We start from the raw sequence: 13,122 nt of genomic DNA on the forward strand, positions 1-13,122 counted from the left end.
TAGCTGGCTTGGCTTGCTGTTTTCTCCAGTTGCCAAATCAACATCGTTTATTTCTGTCCCATCATCAAACCCGGTCGGAGCCCAAGACGCAGGTGATTACGCGGGATGGATCCGGGAGCTTCATCCCCCAGATCTTTCCCTACAGTTCCGAGCAGCTGCCCCACCTTGTCCTGGGTCCAGTCCCCTCTCCGTCAGCCGTCTCCATTCAAGAGCCCTTCCTCTCCTTTGGAACCCAAAGTCACGATCTACTTCAAAAGGCCAGAGAGACATTTAGGCCAGGCCGAGGGGGCCAGGGGGCCTCAGAGGGGAGCCAAGGGGCAGGGGGCGGGGGGGGGGACCACACAGGTGCTTCCCCCAATTCTGCTGAAAGAACAGGGCCCAAGCTTCCGTGGTCTGCTTCCTGCAGGGACAACTGCTTCCTAACTGCTGTGACACATGCTCCACCCCTTCTGCCCCTCCAGCCCCACCTGGCCCCAGGCAGCTGCAGTTCAAAGAGAGAGTAATCCCTGGGCTCTTTGTTCCCCCAGGAGAAAGGTGCAGCTTCAGCTGGGAAAGCCGGGGGTGGGGTGGCGTGGGGTGGGGGTAGAAGAGGGCTGGAGGAGGAGACCACAGGGTGTTTAGCATCGGGGCAGGGCTGGGAACCACTGCCAGAGCCTCCCCTACTCACCCCCAACTGCGAGTTCCGCAGGCTCCTCCAGGGGGCGGCTGGGCCCGCCCTGCCCTGCGGGCCTTCTCTTCCTTCTGTAGCTAAGTGTGCGCATCTCCTGTGCCCCAGGCGCCGTGCCCAGCAATCCCAATATGAATGTAGTGGGTAAAGAATTGAAATACAATGGCATACGCGGGGCGGGGGTGGTGGGGGGACAGAGCATGGACTACATGCCCTAGGAGCAGTGGTCAGCAAACTCATTAGTCAACAGAGCCAGATATCCACAGCACTTCTTCAAAATAGACTGGCCCAGGCTGAAAACCGACTTCTGCGCATGGGCCACGAAGTTCGTGGTATTTTGTGGAAGAGCCACACTCAAGGGGCCAAAAAGCCGCATGTGGCTCGCGAGCCGCAGTTTGCCGACCACGGCCTAGGGGTCCGCAGAAACCAAGGTGGAGGCAGGGGATGGAGGGCCGCAAAGGCCGTTTGTGGCGATTGCCCCAGTCCTTCACTGGCCTGACCGTTTGCCCCTGACCACCCATTAGGCACCATGCCTCCTGCCTCAGGGCTCCTCCCAACTGAAAAAGCCAGCGGGAGACGGAGGCCCAAACCGGAGACAACAAACACCCTCGTCCCTTCGGTGGGTAGCAGAGCCAAGGTCTGTAGCCAGATTCTCCTCTGCTACCCAAAAAAGTGCCCCATTCAACGCCCCCCGCCCGATGCAGGAAAAGGGGGGGCAGTTATTTTTACCTCCAGGGTTGGGAAAGGGGCAAAGGCTGAGGCTGGGGCAATTCAGTGGCGCCAGCTGAAGCTTAAATACAATGAGAAAGCCCCACCCCGTCAGCTCTGTCCGCGGAGAACTGGGCAGGAAATAAATAGCGCTGTGTGCCCCGCCTGGAGGGCTGGCTGCGTGTGTCTGCCTGGACCCCCGCCAGTCACATGAGCCCGGCTGGTTAAAAAGAGCTCCGGTAATCGCCCAGCTCCAGTGTCTCATCTGGCACCCAGAGCTGCGTGGGCGAGGGTGCCAGCCCTTCTCTATGGGGCCTCGATGGAAGGGAGGAGCAGTGGGAAGGGGCAACTGGGGCCAGGGAGGGAGCCAGCCAGTCGGACTTTACTCCGGGCAAGACTGTCCTTCCCCGGGTCCTGGCACTGGGCAACGGTGGTAACTCTGGGGAGGGCAGTGTGGGCACAGGAGCTGAAGCGAGAAACAGCTCGGCCAAAGTCCCATGACCAATCTTAATTAAGCCAGAGCTGTTGTTTCCCCGCATACCCCCTGCCCCCTGCGGGTGCAAACTCACACACACACACACACACACACACACACACACACCCCACTCCTATCTTCTCTTTCTCGGAGATTTGTTCCAACCCTCCCAGCTCAGAACGCCAGCATATGTCTACCTTTTTTAAAAATATGTTTTGGGATAGACAGACAGAAACATTGATGAGAGAGAAACATCATGGATAGGCTGCCTCCTGTCCCCCTCCCACTGGGGACCGAGCCCACACCCCGGGCCTTGAACCGATGACCTCTTGGTTCCTAGGTTGACACTCAACCACTGAGCCACACCAGCCAGGCGCATCTGTCTGCCTTCTGCAGTGCCCCTGACCCCGCTCCCTCCTCCTGCCCAGCCTCTCCTGTGACTCAGGGCAGGGGCTGCTTCTCTCTAGGCCTCAGTTTCCCTTCAGGAGGCATGTTCCAGATCTGACACTCAGGGTCCTCCCTCCGGGCAATCTAGGGCAGCAGACAGAGAGGCGCTCCTGGGAGGAGGGTATATACGCTGAACTAATCTGTCTCCTGAGGTGCCAGCACCGGTGGAATGATTCAGCAGCTGAGGCTCTCGCTCAGGTCTGCGTGTCCTGAGATGTCGGGGAACCTTCAGCTGAGACGCTCATTTTCTCGGATCCTCCCGGTGAGAACATGTCACCTGTATTAGGGGTGGAAGGGTGCAGTGCCAACCCGCTCGCTGTGCTGGGGGGCTGGGAAACAGTTCTGGGGATCATGAGGAATCAGAAACCCTCCTCGCTGTGGGATGGCACGATGCTATGGAGTGTGTGTTAGGGGGAGGGGGAGGGGGGATAGGGGCTGTTGGAGGAACTGGGGAGATGGCCCTGGGTGGGGAGGCAGAGCACGTTCAACAGTCGAGAGCACTGACTAGGTCAGCCGTGGGCAAACTACGGCCTGCGGGCTGGATCCGGCCCATTTGAAATGAATAAAACTAAAAAAAAAAGACCATACCCTTTTATGTAATGATGTTTACTTTGAATTTATATTAGTTCACACAAACACTCCATCCATGCTTTTGTTCCGACCCTCCGGTCCAGTTTAAGAACCCATTGTGGTCCTTGAGTCAAAAAGTTTGCCCACCCCTGGACTAGGTGGTTGGTGGTTTAAGGGAGAAATTGGCATCCCCCCAAAAAAAAACATACCCCCCCCCGCCAAAGAAACACTCCACATTTGCATATCTAAGTGGTCCAAAAAACACTAAATATATAGGGAGAGGGCAGGATTATTTGTGGTTCCAGGAGCTATTATGAACTCCAAACTCCATGGACATTACTCCTAAGGTTGACAAGAAATGCCCATTTTTCTCTGATTGGAAAATGTAAGAAATCACAGGGGACTGGGACACATGCAGAACATCTGAGATCCTGAAATGTGATTCTCAAATGTGGAGCAGGCAGCTGAGAACCCCGAAAGGCTCCGAGTTGGATTCAAGGGTCACAAGGTTCCTATGGATGCGGTGTCTAACCCTCACTCAGAATGGAGTAATGGGAGAGTCTGATGAGGCAGCCATTTGCCAAGCGTGAGCAGTTACAGGGAACCATTAAGGGACAGGGAGGCCCACAGGGATAGGCACTGGGGCCAGGGAAGGGAGTGGTTGCTGCCACCTTTAAGAGCATGGCTGTGGGTGAGCCTGCAGGAGAGGGTCGCCCCCCAGAAGCTGTGGCCTTTGGTAGGCGAAGGCAGGCACTCCACCTCTGGCCAAAGGGCGGAACCAAGGGGATAGGTATGCCGCCATCTCCTCTTCCTCCCAGGCCTCCCACGGGCCACACCTATAGCCAAAAGCCAGAAGACAGGAGAGGCTGGCTGGTGCCGTCCCCAAAGGCCAACCTCCTGGGGCACAGAGCACGGTGGAGAAGGGTGGGGAGTGGATCCAGAGTGGGTACAGCACAGACTCTGTGATCTTGTGATCTTAGGACGGCAATGTTACCAGCATCAATAAACCTTCTTTTGGAGCACAAAGCACACTATACACCAGCATTGTGTTGTCCACCCAGGATAAAACTTCGGGAATCGGGGATTCCAGCTGGGGACACCGGAGCAGGAGTGTTCAGGGAGGCCTTCTTGGAGGAAGTGGGAATGTGAGATGGAGCTCAGAGGACAGATGAGAGAAAGGCTGGGAGTACTCTCCTTCCCTGGAGCGGAATGCCACTTAGCAACTGGATCTACCACAAGGTCACATTTCAGATCTGTCTCTGAGATTTTACGTAATAGCCATGGCCAGAAACGCCCATCGGATGCTAGCTGTCTGACTCCACGCAATACTTCTCACCTCACCTGAGAGGAGCAACTTGCCAAACTGCCTGTATCCTCTCTGGAGGTCAGGTTTCTCCCAGCAATTCACCAATAAAAACTCCCCGAACTTCACGCTGGGAATTCAGGCTATACGGATGATTAAATACGCGTCTTGCTCTCAGGGAGTCCACATTTTACACAGGACTGACATGTTTTGCAGGAGGTGTGCTGGAGATAGGATCAAAGTTCCGGGGAAGCACAGTGGAGAGTGACTAATGCCCAGAGGTGTTAGGACGGCTTCAGAGGGTAATGTTTGCAGTGCAAGCCCATGAATGGGTAGGATTTGCCAGGTAGAAGGGAATTCCTGGAGGAGGACTTGAAGTGTGTGGAACGGCAAGAGGCGGAAGGGGCGGTGAGCAGTTCCAGACTAGGAACTGAACCTGGTGAGAATGGTTTGGGCCACTTTATCTTTTTATTATTATTATTATTTAATATATTTTTATTGATTTCAGAGAGGAAGGGAGAGAGAGAGAGAAACATCAATGATCGGTTGCTGCCTGCGTGCCCCCCACCCTGCCCCCACTGGGGATGGAGCCCGCAACCTGGGCATGTGCCCTGACCAGGAATCGATCCATGATCTCCTGGTTCATACGTTTATGCTCAACCACTGAGCCACACTGCCCGGGCTGGGCCACTTTAAAGGGGCACTGTAGGTCCCTTTAAGGAGTTTGTCAGTTGAGCACAGAAAGAAGGCACCAAAGGATTTTTTTTTAAAACCAGGGCAGTAACATGAGTTTTCTTTTTGAAAAGAAAGTGATTTTCTGGGAGGAAACAGTATTTCTTCAAGTGTGAGTAATGGAGTCGGAGATTGGGATCTGTCCCTCTGCGCCACCCCTGCCCACCACCCCACCCTCCACACCCTGCTCCTGCCACCTTTCTCCAGAGAACAATTCTTATTCCCAGACTGTGGCTGCTCTGACTTTGCAGCAAATAACAAGGCAAAATAAACGAGTTTGTTCCTTCTTCTAGGACGATGTGGACTGAGACCACCCAGGAGGGTATTTCCCTTCCAGTTTACTAGGATACCCCACCCTCACATTTGACAGAAAGGAATAGAACCTTAAGTGACCAGCCAGCCTATAGGACTTAGGAGCTGCCAATCCTAGAAGAGCCACCAATCAGAGCTTTTCAGTCTGGGGTGGGGGGAGGTTCTTTCCACACGTGGTGACTATGCCTCCAGGTCTTCTCTGAGAAACACCCAAAATAGGCCAGCTCTTTTTAATTTAATTAGCCACTCCTCTGAGGGCAGCAGATGGAATGAAGCAAAGACAGATGCATTGGGGGCAAGAAGGGGTGGGAGCTCATTCTAAATGGGGCTGTCTGCGCCCACACTCATCTCCACAAGGAGTGTCGCTTAGAGCAAGTGCTCAAGAGGCAGAGGAAGGGCTGCAGCCCTTGGACTCCCAGGCCAAGGCTCTGCCTGCGGCTCTCAGCATGGTCTGTGAGGGGGCCAGAAGGACGGAAGCAGGTACCCGGGGCTGCTGGGCAGGAGATGAAACCCCTGCTCCCTCCACAGGGGCTGATGCGCAGTTACCAGGGTGGGGTGGGGGTGGGGTATCTGCCCTCACGTGGCTCTCGTCTCTGGGGCTGTGGGCAACCAGCAGCCCAAACTGACAGCCTGTCGCAGCAGCCAAGCGAGGTGCGAGAATCTATTTCTGGAGCCCTTTAAGAGTGGGGAACAGCCAGCTGCCTGGGGCCAGATGATCCCCCAGAGCCTTCCGTATCTACAGCAGAGTGACAGTTGTAAGTACCTGACAGGCGGTGCTTGGGCAGGGGAGAGCTAAAAGGACGCGTATGGCCTTAGGGGGTCTCTCACCCTTAGCAAGTACCTGCTCAGCGCTGCAGAAAGACCACCGATGTGGAGCAACTGCCCCCTCTGGTGGTGAGTATCAGCATAAAGTTACACAGGGGCAGCTTCTTCACCCTCTGGGTCCATGGCAGTTTCTCCCCCAAAGCTCCAAAAAGGAGATGACTGTGAGTCCACGCTTCCAGCTTCCCCCCCTTTTCTCCCGACTGCAGCTCTGGTCCTTAGTCAGGAGCTCCTTTCAATTATATGGATGGACACATTACAGTGGAAACAGCACTAGAGCCATGCTCTGAACAGGAGCCTGGTTCCAAAGAGAACATCGCGTGAGTCATTTCTCCTTTTCGCTATAAGGAAGAAAAGCAACGACCTGTTTGAGTATCTTTATTCAAGTCTAGCCGTTTCCATATATGTAACGTGGAGATGACAGGCACTGCCTGCCTCAGTGCTGTGGGTGGGCAGTCCCAGACTTGGAATGGGGAGCATCCGTATGCATGGGGAAGCGCAGGGGGTGGGGAGAACGAAGGGGGGGGGCGCGGGCAGCTCCTGGTCCTGGGACCTAGTTAGTCTCATTGCTGGGGCTGTCTTCCCTGTTGAAAGCTGGCATCACTGTCTCTCATGCCTGCCAGGCTCCTTCCAACTTGGCCAGGGGGGAAGTCACCTTTTCAGCGACCAGGGAAGATCAGAGTGACTGTGGCCCTCAGGCTGGGAAGACATAGTGCTGGGCCTATTTTCTTGTTGCTGTTCTCAATTAACAGTCTTATTTATTGATTGATTTGAGAGAGAGAGAGAGAAAGAGGGGGAGGAAGGGGGGAAGAGAAAGAGAGAGAGAGAAACATCAATTTGCTGTTCCCCTTGTTTATGCATTATGCATTCATTGGTTGCTTCTTGTATGTGCCCTGACTGGGGATCAAACCCGAAACCTTGGTGCATCAGGTCAATCAATGCTCTAACCAACTGAGCTACCCGGCCAGGACTTCTTTTTTATTTTAATTTCTTTTTAGACACCTTACCGGAAAGTCCTTTTATGTGCACGGTGACTCTATCCGGCACAGGATGCTACCGGCAGGAAGCAAGTCACAAGAACAAATTCTTGTTCTTCGTTAGGGAGACAGTTCAAACATGGCCGTGACTCTTTCCACACATGAGTTAAGGGAGCTTTTCCTTCCCTTCTTCCTTGTCTCCTGCCTTCCTTCCTCTTTTGTGCGGATAGTTTAAAACCCAAGTGAACCGAATTGTCTCCATGCTCTGAACGGTTAGTTCTTTGGGTAGGTGTACATTTGGGAGCAGTGTTGTACGGTGTGTTGCAAAATTGTTTCCAAGAGTTCATGCTGCTGCCGAAACCGGTTTGGCTCAGTGGATAGAGCGTCGGCCTGCGGACTGAAGGGTCCCGGGTTCGATTCCAGTCAAGGGCATGTGCCTTGGTTGTGGGCACATCCCCAGTGGGAGGTGTGCAGGAGGCAGCTGATCGATGTTTCTCTCTCATTGATGTTTCTAACTCTCTATCTCTCTCCCTTCCTCTCTGTAAAAAAATCAATAAAATATATTTTTTAAAAAAAGAGTTCATGCTGCTAAGTGTACCTTCATTTTTTTAATTGTGCTGGAATGTATATAATATGGTATTTGCCATGTTAACCATTTTTAAAATATTTTATTGATTTTTTACAGAGAGGAAGGGAGAGGGATAGAGAGTTAGAAACATTGATGAGAGAGAAACATCGATCAGCTGCCTCCTGCACACCTCCTACTGGGGATGTGCCCACAACCAAGGTACATGCCCTTAACCATAATTGAACCTGGGACCTTTCAGTCCACAAGCCAATGCTCTATCCACTGAGTCAAACAGGTTAGGGCATGTTAACCATTTTTAAGTGTATAATTCCACGGTGTAAAAGTACATTCACAATGTTATGCAACCATCACCACCATCCATTGCCAGAACTTTTCATCATCCCCAGCGGAAACCCTGGGTTGGGCTCATTTTTAACACAGGACCTTGAGAGAGACTGCTGGAGTCCATTTTGACTCTCAGACTTCCTGCTGGCTTTCCCTCTGCCCTCCCTGGCCTGGGCAGCAGGGAGCTGTGGCTGCCTTGGTTTCTTACAGTGGCTAATTCTGTAGCTAGAAGGGACCTCTAGGGATCCTTTGAATACCCATCTACAAAACATTAGAATCACAGCTAATCCTGACATATAATAGACATTAATTACAATTTGTTTAATGAGGCCTGGCTGGGTAGCTCAGTTGGTTGCAACAGCAACCCGATATGCCATGGTTGTGGGTTCGGTCTCTGCTCAGGGCACATTCAAGAAGCAACTAATGGCCCTGGCTAGTTTGGCTCAGTGGATAGAGCGTCAGCCTGCGGACTGAAGGGCACATGCCCGGGTTGCAGGTGTGATCCCCAATAGGGGGCGTGCAGGAGGAAGCCAATCAATGATTCTCTCTCATCAGTGATGTTTTTTTTCTCTCTCTCTCCCTGTCCCTTCCTCTCAGAAATCAATAAAAATATATTTTTAAAAAAGAAAAAAAAGCAACTAATGAATGCATAAATAAGTGGAACAACAGAATCTTGTTTCTGTCTGTCTATCTCCCTTCCTCTTTTTTTCTCTAAAATCAATCAATAAAAATTGTTTAATGAATGAATGAATCTGGACAGAGAGATCACTATTCCTGGGAAGGGAGGCGTTCTGGCTGGCTGCTCATGGTCATAGGGAGGTGACAAGGATGTGCTTTGGGGTCAGACAGATCTCTGGGTTCAAGTTCTGGCTGTGTTGCTTACTATATATGTGGCAGGTTTTTCTTTGTTAATACAAAGAATGGGAACAATAATCCTTACTTTATGGTGTGAAATTTTGAATGAGGCAATGTACCTGAGGCACTTCACCTTGGAAGTCCACTTATGCTAGGTCTCTCTCCCTTCCACCTGCTACAGAATCTCACAGATGCATCCCTAGAAATGACTTTCTCCTTTTCAACTCCAGTTCCCTTTCCTATTGCCTTTTGTTTTGGTCCAATCCTAAGACAGAGGATCTTTCCATTGTCTGAGCTCTGACCTTGGCCTTCTGAAGTTGGGATTCTAACACAGAGAAAATGTGAAAGGGGAATGTTACTTGGCCTTTATCTGAAACCGAGCCTTCCTATTTCTACTTATTGAATGTGGTGTTGGGATTGGTTTATTAATGTTATATGCCCCCTCCCTCCTTTCCTTTCCCACCCAATACAGATGGGCCACGACTCTCATTTTCTAAACTGGTTTGCATGTGTCTTAATATTTCCCAATCCAAGAACTTGGCTACATTCCCCTGGGCCAGAGGACATCCAGAGGACCTAGGACTTACTGTGTGCATCCAAATTTTAATAGTAACCAGGTTCTATCAATCATTCCCCACAAATGCGTTTCATCCACCCCTTCATTCCAACTACTTGGTACATTTATTCCCAACTCCAAATTCTAAGATAAGGCCATGGGGTAAGTAATTTGTGGAAATCTATGGGCTGAGGGCTATGGGCTGTATGACCCTGTCTATCATGTTAAGGAGTTGGAAAAGTTAAAACTCAAAGAAAAGTAATACACTTCAATTTCAAATCAATATATATTCATTGGGCATGTGTACATTCAAGGAGTCTGGGGGCAATATGGGCTTACCAAATCTACACAACTGAGGGAGAGATTTAGAAACAGTATTTTAGGCCTGGCCATTGTGGCTCAGTGGTTGAGCGCTGACCTATGAACCAGGAGGCCACGGTTTGATTCCCAGTCAAGGCATATGCCCAGGTTGTGGGCTTGATCCCCAGTGGGTGTGTGTGCAGGAGGCAACTGATGGGTCATTCTCTGTCATCATAGATGTTTCTCTCTCTCTCTCTCTCTCTCTCTCTCTCTCTCTCTCTCTCTCTCTCTCCCCCCCCTCTGAAATCAATAAAAATATATTTAAACATAAAAATAATAAAAACAGGATTTTAGAATAGTCTCTCTGTCCCCTCTTCTATCTAACCAACACAACACTTACAGATTAAACTTTTAAAGGCAGTGCTCATGACTTTGGGACCAACACGGTAATGATCCCATGTGCTGTACTAGGGAGTTTGGCCCAATTCTCTAGGCTCCGAGGAGCCAAGGTCTAGAGTAACGTGATCAGATTTGCATTTAAAAAAAGCTATTGGGGCAACATTGGGAGAATGGGTTGGGAAAAGGAAGACCAGAAACCAGGTAAGAGCCTGTGCCATAATTCATATGAAAGATGACGAGTGCCTAAAGCAGGGAAGAAGCAGGAGAATGGAGAGGAAGGAAACTGACAGTGGGGAGGTGGGATTAGCAGGAATTGGCCACTGATTGGGCATTGGGGTTTAGAGACAGGGAGGAGTAGAGGGTGACTACCAGCATCGGTCTTTGTCAACCAGACAGATAGTGGTACCTTCTCTGAGCAGCTGAGTGAAGTGGTGTGTGTGTGTGTGTGTGTGTGTGTGTGTGTGCGCGCGCGTGCGCGCACGCATGTAATAAAGTCAGTTTTGTAGATGATGACTTTAAGGTGTCTGGGAATACCTAGTAATGGAATCCTCTGCAGGTATGGATCCAAGAGAAATGTTTGGGTTGGACTTGTAGAATTGGGGGTCATAGGTTTAGAGTTAGCTGGCAGTTGAAACCCGGGAAGTAGTAGAGAAGACTGTCAAAAGACAGTCAAAGGAGGGGCCTTAGAATGCCCTAACATTTTAGGGTCAGGCTGAGAAGAGCCATCGAGGGAAACTGAGAAGTGGGCAGGGATGTGGACATAGAATTCGGGCTGTGATGTCCTGAGAACAAGGTGAGAAGGAGTTTTGAGGAAAAGGGGATGGTGCACCATGTCGAACCCAGTAGAGGGATCTAACTGAGGGAGTGAGCCAAGACAAGAAGCAGATGGAGGAGTGGCAGAGACAAAAGCCTGACTTCGGTCAAGTGTAGGAGTTTAGGAGCGATGAGGAGGTGAAGCCCTGGAGGTAGACAATGCAGTCACACAGCCCCTGCAGCGAGCTTGCTAGGGAAGGGAAGAGGAGAAACGGGTAAATGTGGGGAGAGGCAGGATGGAGGGCCAGGGATGCTTAAACATGTTACAAGGTCAGGGGAAGAGTCAGTTGAGTGGGAGTGGGACATGCTGTCACTTACCCACTTGAAAACCATCAGCCTCCTCTTTCCTGTGTGTTAAGTTCCTCCCCGCCTTAGGGAACAAGTCCTGGGAATCCCATTTCCTTCATCCCAGGATTGGTTTTGGATGGGCCTAGGGCAGGGGTGGGCAACCTTTTTGTGAGTGCGTGCCAAAATCAGCAAAATCTCTGACTCAAATTCTTCTGTGTGCCAACCCTAATTTTTGAGAACATGTTACGCCTACTTGATATATCTTAAGGTGTATGTATGTGAAGAACCTTGAAGAAATAATAAAATTCATTCGAGCGACAAAAACACAGTATATGATGATGAAAAATACGTTTATTTTTTAATGTATTCATGTACACTGATAGTCCGACAGAAAACTTTATGACTCTGTTTGATATTATCAGTGGGACTTTTGCTGCTGCATCACTGATGACAGAGATTTTACATCAGGTTTATTCTGTGACCTTCAGAGATATGCACGAGCTACTACTTTCATCCGTCAGGCTACTCCTATTATGAGACTTAACAAAATTCATCACTGAGAACAAAGATTCACAAGCGTATGTGGATGAAACCAAAACACTGGTCGGATCTAGGAAGGCAGGGAGAGTTATGGCAGAGGCATAGAAATTGCTCTTCCCCTCTCATCAATCCATGTCTGTGGTCTTTAAGATAACTTGTTATGTAAAATTATTTATTTATCTAAGATGCACCTACACTGAATTTATTTGAAAAATAAAAAAGTCAATATTAAGAAAAAAAATTGTAAATGGAAGATTATAAGAGAGGGTTTCGCGTGCCAGCAAAAGTTACTGACGTGCCATGTTTGGCACGCGTGCCAGGGGTTGCCCACCCCTGGCCTAGGGCCTCTTGATGGCCAATGAGACACGAGGGGAAATCTGCGAAGGTTCTCTGGGAAATACGTTTTCTCTTGGTAAATAAGATAGTCATGGGAGAAAATACGCCCTTAGAATGTCAAGTTCTGTTTGGATTCTTTGTTTTACACTTGCCTTTTCCTCTGCTCTGTTGAACCATGTTGTTGGGGGAGGTGAAGCTTAGAGCTGCTCCAGTCTCCCTGCCACAGGGAAGGGATGAGCTGAGCTGGAAGGTGAGGTCCAGCCTGCTGTGAGGATGGCAAGACCTGGATCCTCGCTGGGACCTGATGACTTCACGGAGCTGCCGGCCAGCCTGAGATCACCTTCCTTCAGTCTCATGATGCAACGGTTAGCTTCTTTCCGGTTTAAGTCACTGCTGGCTCCTGGCAGAACGCATCCTCACTGAGGTGGGCGGTTGCCATATCCTGGACCCAAGGTAATTGAGTTTGTTCTTCCAATGAGGTCAGGGCATCACAAAGACTTTGAAAACTGTCAAGCTCAAGCATCTCTGCTTGGGGCTTCTTTCCTGAAGCAGCAGGCAAGGCCATCTCTTTAAAACAAGACCCTGAGCTGCCGGTCACTTTGTGATGGGCACTGACAGTTATGGACGTTGGGCCTCTCCGCCTTTCTGAGGTCGGGCCAAGTAAGCCCACGCCTACAGTGCCAAGCCAGACGCATCCCCAGCTCCTCACCGTTACCACCCCTATTGATTCCCGGGCAGGCAGGTCTTCCTGTCTTTCCACTGGGCCATATTTTGGATGTCATACTTTCCTCTGGAATTTCAATAGAAGAATAGTGTACTCTTTTTCTAAAAAAATATGTTTTTATTGACTTCAGAGAAGAAGGGAGAGGGAGAGAGATAGACACATAAATGATGAGAGAGAGTCATTGAGCAGCTGTCTCCTGCATGGCCCACACTGGGGGCGCTCAAGCCCACGACCCTGGCGTTTGCCCAGACTGGAAATCAAAGTGTGACCTCCTGGTTCATGGATTGCCCCTCAACCACTGAGCCACCCTGGCTGGGCTATGTGCTCTCTTGATCGAGACTCCCAGAGGCTGGGCCTGAAGGAAAAGGGGTGATGTACAAAGGAG

Source organism: Myotis daubentonii, chromosome 18 (genome assembly GCF_963259705.1).
Source record: "Myotis daubentonii chromosome 18, mMyoDau2.1, whole genome shotgun sequence".
Lineage (NCBI taxonomy): Eukaryota > Metazoa > Chordata > Mammalia > Chiroptera > Vespertilionidae > Myotis > Myotis daubentonii.